We start from the raw sequence: 8,325 nt of genomic DNA on the forward strand, positions 1-8,325 counted from the left end.
GAGTCAGTGGTGTACTGTTGAGGCCATCCACAGACATGTATCAGAGACATATTTTCTGTTCCTCTATTCCATTCACACAGCTGTCTTCACACTTCAAGGTAATACCAAAGCATTTATTTATTGCAACTTCTTCCAAAGGAAATTGTGCACCTTTCAATATGTCATGTTTTTTCTTGCCACAATATTTTTTCAGATGCTTGTTTTGTTTACAATATAGTATCTTTCTTATTCTCAAAGCTAACACTTTCCTGTTCTTTAACATTTGGCATATTCAGTTCATGTGCTATTTGAAATATTCCTATTATATTCCCTCTCCGCGATATGTCTATAACCCTTTAGTAATATCTATTTTAAAACATATGTCATATTTGAATACAAATGTTTCTGATACCATAAATTAGTAAAGATTTTTTTTTTGGTAAGGATTCTTTTTTAGTAAAGATTTTTTGTTGTTGTTGTTTTATTTATTTATTTTTTTACCAGTGACCTGACTCTGGTAGATACGGATCACAGTTGATTACGGAATATACTCCTCTCCCTCCTTACTAACAGGACCCAGATTTTGTGCATAGAGTTAATTTGGTGAGTATGAACAAATCTTTTGCCTCATCTTTCCCTGATTCTTCCTACCTGGAATATGATCAAGATACTTTAGAGGGTTGGTAGATAAATATGGATAGGTGTTGCAGACTTTGAGTCTGGAGTTCTCTCTTGTCCAGGAAGAGAATGGATGCAGAATTGAATACAAGAGAGGCATACTTCTGGGAGGAGAGAAGAGCTCCAAGTAAGGGTCCTTGTTCCATATTTATTAGGATCATAAGGCTTACAAACGTGATGGACGATGGACGTGCAGAAAGAGATAATGAAACAATGATCATTAACTCAAGTGTGTGAGAGAAAGGGGTTTTGAAGATACGCGGTGTTAGGGGTTTTGGTCAATACAAAACAAAATACCAGCACTGAACAGATGGCTGTTTATAGCAGGCACTAGGCACTGGGTCTGTTTAACTTAACTTGCCTAGGGGAAAAGAAAAATAGAGCATGTTACCTCAGGGTCAACAAGGCACTTTTTTTTTTTTTTTTTTTTTGCTAATAATTAGCTCTGGGCAATTTCACCCTGCTACAGTGTTCTATTGCCTTGTTTATCTGTTTTCCTATTCTGGGATGCTTTCCTCATGTGGAAGCAGCTTTCCACTCTATGCTTTTATTCTATACTCGAGGAGATTTCACCCTGTTTACCTATTGTTGTGTGCTTTTGCCCTGTGGCTGCTTTCCACTCTAAGCCTTGTCAACCCATTGGTGCAAGCTCAGGGAATTCCTAAACTTATTCCTCACAGATAGGAGCTATCTTGTGACCATTAGGTTGAGAGGTCTATGTTAGGAGCAATGGGTCAGAAAGAGAACAGTCCCTATAGCACCACTCCTGAGCTATTTGTCCCCACACTTCCTGTTACATGAGAAAACAGAATCTTCTCTTTTTTTGTTACTTGTCGTCAGGCATCATCCCGATTAATAGGCTAACTCAAAATAAAGAAAAAGAGAAAGCAGGAATTAACTGTTCAAGATGATATATATAAATGTTCTGTAGTCAACTAATTTTAATTGTGTCTAATTTTGATGCTCAAATTACAAACAGAAATGTACAGATATACACTGATATATATTTATCTATGTATACCATCTCTGATTTGTTATATGTTCTATTTATTCACAGTTGGGACGTTAACCTTGGGTTTGGCAAAATGGCTTTTGGAGGTTCTAGGTTTATATCTTAATAAGTAAAAACTCTACAGAAAGTGAACTCCTTTTTTTCGATCACTTTAGCACAAATCTTTGGACTGACTACACTCACATGTCCATCACTCAAATCACTTTTATTAAAGAATGGCATATATGGGTTGTTGTAGATACAAAAGGAATTTTTTCCTCAAAACAAAATCAGGCTATATTTACTGTAAGAATGGGTGCTAGACGACAAATCAACTGATGTGCATTAGCTGTATTTATCTGAATTTTGGGAGATCATAAACTATCTCCTGTTCCTCTATGAATCATGCACTTACACTGGCTGGTTCTCAATGGATATTAGTCTTGCCACATCAGTGTATATTTGTACGAGAGAGAGAGAGAGAACAGGTAAAAAGAAAGAGGGTTCCATGACACCCCTATTTCAGTCATCTGTCCACATTCTTCTACCCCATAACCTATCTGCTACAACCTTGGAAATAAATCTAACTAATTATTTTCTATTTACTTTTCACTTTGTTTCTCATTGTTTTATTTTCTTGTGTTAGACAACAAGATTGAAGGATAGAGAATTTCTGCTCAGTTACTCACACAGAGTCTGGATAATGCAATTATGATAACATAAGAATGGATTTGAGAGTTTACTGACACACTGAATTTGATTATCTCTCTTATTCACTTGATTCACCTGTTTTATTTTCTTTTCTCATAACTGAACCAGGAAAAAACAGTCATCTCTAGAGAGTGGTTATTACATTTTTGCCTAATATTTTTAGACTCAAGTAATTCACATTTCTGATAAGGTTGGGGGCTTTTGAGAGGTTGAAATGATTGCTAGAAATGAACTCATTTAAGGAGTCCCTATCCTCATGTCATAAGCCATTAGTTCAATAAACTAATGTCAGATCTGGAATATTTACCTAACCATCTAGAGCCCATTATTATAATCACACCTAACCATGTGGCCTTAAATGTTTATGGGCAGAATGATGTGCATGACCTTGTTTCCACACAGCATGCAGCAGCTCCCTGCTTGCTACTAAATGGATAATTTTAATGGTTTTATCTGGGTTGAGGTGGGAGTAAATCCAAATTATATTTCTTTCAATATTTACCCAAAAATCCAGAGAGAGAAATGAATATGAGTTTGTATTTACATTTATGCAATGATAGATAATTCCAAGCTGTTCAACAGCCTCAAACCCATTCCCAATACCATAAAGCAGACAAATGAAATATTTACCATTAGATTAAAAATATACTACCCATGCATATTGACAGCCTAAGAGTTCAGATCTGAATATAAGGAATATTGTGGTAGATTTTGTTTTTAATAAAAATGGATTTATACTATATCTAAATAGGATACATGTGGCTGACAATAACAAAACACTGCTTCTACTTATAAATAGATATTTTCCTGAGAAGGTTATGTAAATATTGAGTGTGAAATTTTAGGAATGACTAAAGAATTAAGTCCGAGATGGGGATATGATTTTTTGATTTTATATTTTACAGAAAAAAATCCTTAGTAAAATCCATATTATAAAATAGTAAGATGGATGTTTATGCAGTGTTTCCTCCATGGCAGGCATTGCTCAAATGATTTACATGTAATAACTCACCAAATTCAATCATTACATAGGTTCTTTTATCTTCTCATTTTAGACATAAGGGAAATCATCCTAAAATGTAAAACAATTCAACAAAAGCAGGCAAAAAGGTGAGCACCTACTATGAGATAAAGCACTACCAGCCTCAGGTGTTTTTTTTTTTAATTCTATAACCCACAATGTTTGAGTTCCTACCATGTGTCAGATATGTACTGAGCACTAGAATAAGGCATGAGTCTTATCTTTAAACAGTTCGGTCTAGTAAGAAATAGCTATATGTGTAAGCAATTTCAGTACAACACAACACCATATTATGATACAAAAGATAAAAACAAATAATTTTTGAGGCACATATATGAGATCAATTAAATTCAGGGAGACTTCATGGAGGATGTAACATGAAAGCTGATCTGGGAGGGTGAGGAGAACTTCACCAGGTAGAGAAGAAGGATGTATTCATTCCACATCAGTGTTTCCGAATCTCAGTGCTATTGATATTTTGGATGAATAAGTGTTGGTGGGGGGAGACTCCTCTCTGCACTGTAGTATATTTAGCAGCATCTCTGGCTTCGCCCACTAGATGCCAAAAACAGCTACCTAGTCGTGACAATCAAAAATGTCTCTAGACGTTGCTAAATGTCTCTTGGGTAGGGGCCACAACTGTCCCCAGTTGAGAACCACTGTTCTCCAAAGAAACAACATACCTAAAATCAAAGAGCTCAAGAAGAAGAAGTTCAGCATGACCTAATGGAGATGGATCCAAGAAGGACATGTGGAGGCAACTTAGGTCACAGTGAGAAAAGCCAGATGGCTACAAACAGAAAGTTAGACTTAATCTCAAAGACAGCTGGGAACCAAAGAAAAGTAACATAATTGCAATGGTTATGTTAGGAGCTAACTTGGATAGTTCTGTGAAGGAGAGCTTGAGGTGGAAAAATAATACTCATTCCTTGCCTTCAAAATACAATCTTTGGGATATAATTTGGAATTGGGCATTTTCTTCTTATTTCGTCTCATTATTAGCCCCATAGGACAAAGAAACAAGGTGTTCCTATCAGTTCAGCCTAGATTGTATCTTTACAGATAAGTCTATCCAAAGCTTCATCAAATTCTTCATCCTCATGAATATGTGAAATTTTCATGTCTCTCCATCAATATAAAATTACAATCTAAAACAAGTAAACATTGCCTTATAAAATGAAATTAGAGTCAAGAGTAAATATATGCATCTGCTAGTGTTGCTTCTGAATTGCATTTTCCAAATTGTCCTCAAAATTCTCCAAAAGTCCTATACTCCCCTAAGTATTATTCTCAATGCCACCTTTCTTTGACAATTTTCTAACTGTGAGATTTCTTTCTTCTTGCCTCTTCTGAAGATTACAAATGCCATGACCTCTGATGATCCCACATAGAGTATTTCTGGTGTATATCATGACAAGTGTAACAATGCAGTCTGTCAAACTCATCCCAGTCAGAAAGTCACCAGATAGGATCCCAGGAATCTTGATACGTGCTCCATACATATGGCATACACTTCATGACTGTACTTCTTTTTGGTTGAAATTTTGAAGCAAGTAAGAATACAGCTACAATTCTCTACCCAAAAATCTCTCTTTTAATATGAAAGAGAAATGGAGCATGTGTATGTGCAGGTATGCATGCATATGCACATGTGTGTGTAACTGTCTGGGAAACTGTATAAAAGTATGTAGGGAATTCTGACACACTTGTGTACTTAGATATTTCACCAGTTTCTTATCTATTTCACATTGCTGAATTTCTCCCATAAATAAATTCATTCCAACTTTTCCCCCCAATATACTGAAGTCATTTAAGTGCTCAGTGGGCTAGACCATTCAGTTTTAGACTCTACTATGTTTATTAAATTTATGAGTGACCCCAGAACCAAATCATTCCATCTCAGAACTTTATACAAGAACTCAGAGTTATTGTATCCAGTAACACTTTAACATATATTTGGATGATCAATTTTAATGCATAACGGTAAGTCAAAAAATATTCATAAAATCTTACTTTGTGATTTTGTCACTGCACTCTAGACTCAGATTCATGAAAATCCTAGTTGTCTTTCTTAATTTTATCTTCTTATTTGAGGCATATAATCCTAGCATTTTGGAATGTGGATGTGTTAGCTAAAGTATTCTCTATTCAAACTTCACATCAACTGTCAATTTGAAAAATATGAAACATATCAAAGAAAAGAAAGCAATGCCCCCCCCCAATATTTTATATCTGATTGAGACCAGAGCTGAATAATAATGTTAGTGCTGAGCTTCTCATAGAAGTAGTTACACTTAAAAAGATGTTTAATTATTACCATTCTCAGCTTTTAGCACCAAAAATACATCAGAAAATTTTGTACTTAAACCAAAGAAATGACAGTTGTTTTCAGAAAAAAATACATAAAATTTAAACAAAATTGGCAAACTTTAGCTAGACTATAATAAAAAAAGAAACCTAAAATAAGTAAAATCAGAAATGAAAGGAAAAATTACAACTGACATTACAGAAATAGAAAGGATCATAAGAGACTACTAAGAACATTTACACACCAACAAATTAAATAATAAGAAGAAATGGAAAATTTCCTAGAAACATAAACTTTAATCATGAAAAAACACAATATCTTAATAGCTCAGAAAAGACCAGGATGAGAACGTTTCACTGATGAATTCTACCAGACATTGAAAGAATACCAGTTCTAAAAAAAAAAAAAAAAAAAAAAAAAAAAAAATATATATATATATATATATATATATATATATATATATATATGAAAAGAAAGAATACCAGTTCTTCTCAAACTTTTCCAAAACTGAAGAGGAGAAAATACCCCAAACTCATTTCACAAGACCACCATTACTCTGGTAACAAAGGCAAATAAGGACACTACAATAAAAGCAAACTATGGTCTGATATCCCTGATGAACACAGATGCAAATAACCTTAACAAAATATTGGCAAACAGAATTCAACAACACATTAAGAGGACTGTCCACCATGACTGAATGAGACTGATTCCTGGGATACAAGGATAGTTCAAATTATGCAAATTAATCATTGTGATATACCACATTAACAAAATTAAGAATAAAAATCATATTATCATGTCGATATTTGAAGAAGAAGCATTTGGCAAACTTGAACATCTTTTCATGATTAAAAACTCTCTCAATAAATTAGGTAGAAAAGGAATGTAATAAAACAACATAATAAAGAATATGTATAGCATCATATTCAATAATGAAAACCTGAAGCTTTTCATCTAAGATGAGGGAAAAAAACAACATGAGAACGCCTACTCTTGCCACTTATGTTCACTGTAATAGTGAAATTTCCTAGGCAGAGAAATTAGGCAAGAAAAAGAAATAAAAAGCATCCAAATTGGGAAAGAAGTAAAATTGTCTCTGTTTTCAGATGACATGATTTTATATGTAGGAAACCCTAAAGATTCCCTCAAAAACCTGTTGGAATTGACACATTGAGTCAAATAAAGTTGCAGGATACAAAAACAATACTCAAAAACCTATTGTGTTTCTGTATACTATAAGTGAACTATCCAAAACAATTAAGAAATTAAGAAAACAATTTCATTTATAATAGCAGCAAAAGTAATAAAACACTTAGGGATAAATTTAACTAAGGAGGCAAAATATCTGTATAATGAAAACTATAAAACATTGATGAAACAAATTGAAAAAGACAAATGAATGAAAAGATATCCCATGTTCATGGATTGTAAGAATTATCATTAAGATGCTTATACAACCTAAAGCAATCTACAGATTCAATGCAACCAGTATTAAAGTTCCAATGCCATTTTTCATAGAAGTAGAAAAAAAACAATCCTAAAGTTCATGGAACCACAAAAGCCCCACATAGTCAAAGCAATCTTGGGAAAGAAGAAAAAAGCTGAGGTATTACACTTCCTAATTTCAAGCCACGTTAGAAAGCTATAATAATCAAAACTGCATGTTACTGACATAAAAACAGAAATATAAACCAATGGAACAGAATAGATATCCAAGAAACAAACCCACACATATATGGTTAAAAAGATATATGAAAAAGGTACCAAGATTATACAAAAGAAAAAGGACCGTCTCTTCAATAAATGGTTCTGGGAAAACTGGACAAATGCAAAAAAAAAAAAAAGAGAGAGAAAAAAAGAAAAAGAAAAAAAGAAAGTGAACCACCATTTTACTTCATGTACAAAAATTAACTCATAATGCATAAAAGATTTGAATATAAGACCTGAAACCATACAATGCCTAGAAGAAAATGTAGGGCATAAACCCTTTGACATTTGTCTGGGTGATGATTTTTTTGGATTTGACACCAAAAGTAAAAGCAACAGAGAAGCAAAACATTTAAAAGTGGGACTACATTTAACTAAAAAGCGTCTTCACAGCAAAGGAAACCATCAACAAAATGAAAAGAAGACCTACTGAATGGGAGAAAATATTTGCAAATCATGTATGTGATAAGGAATTAATATCCAAAATATATAAAGAACTCATACAACCCAATGGCAAAAGCAACCAACCAAACAAGCAAATCATCCAATAAAAAAGCAAGCAGAATATCTGAGTAAACATTTTTCCAAAAAAAGACATATAGCTGGCCAGCAGGTATATGAAAAGGTGCTAAACATGACTAATCATTAGGAAAATACAAATCAAAACCACATAGAGATATCACTTCACACCTCATACTTGTTCAAATGTCGATTATCCAAAAGACAAAAATAGCAAGTTTTGGAGAAGATATGGAGAAAAAAAGAACCCTTGTGCAGTGTTGCTGGGAATGTAATTGGGTGCAACCACTATGGAAAGTAGTATGAAAGATTGAAAAAAAATTAAAAAAAAAGAATTACCATATGATCCAGTAATTCCACTTCTGGGTATTTATCAGAAGAAAAGGAAAACACTAACTCAAAACAAAA

The sequence above is a fragment of the Panthera onca genome, chromosome E2 (genome assembly GCF_046562875.1).
Source record: "Panthera onca isolate mPanOnc1 chromosome E2, mPanOnc1 haplotype 2, whole genome shotgun sequence".
NCBI classification, from domain to species: Eukaryota; Metazoa; Chordata; class Mammalia; order Carnivora; family Felidae; genus Panthera; species Panthera onca.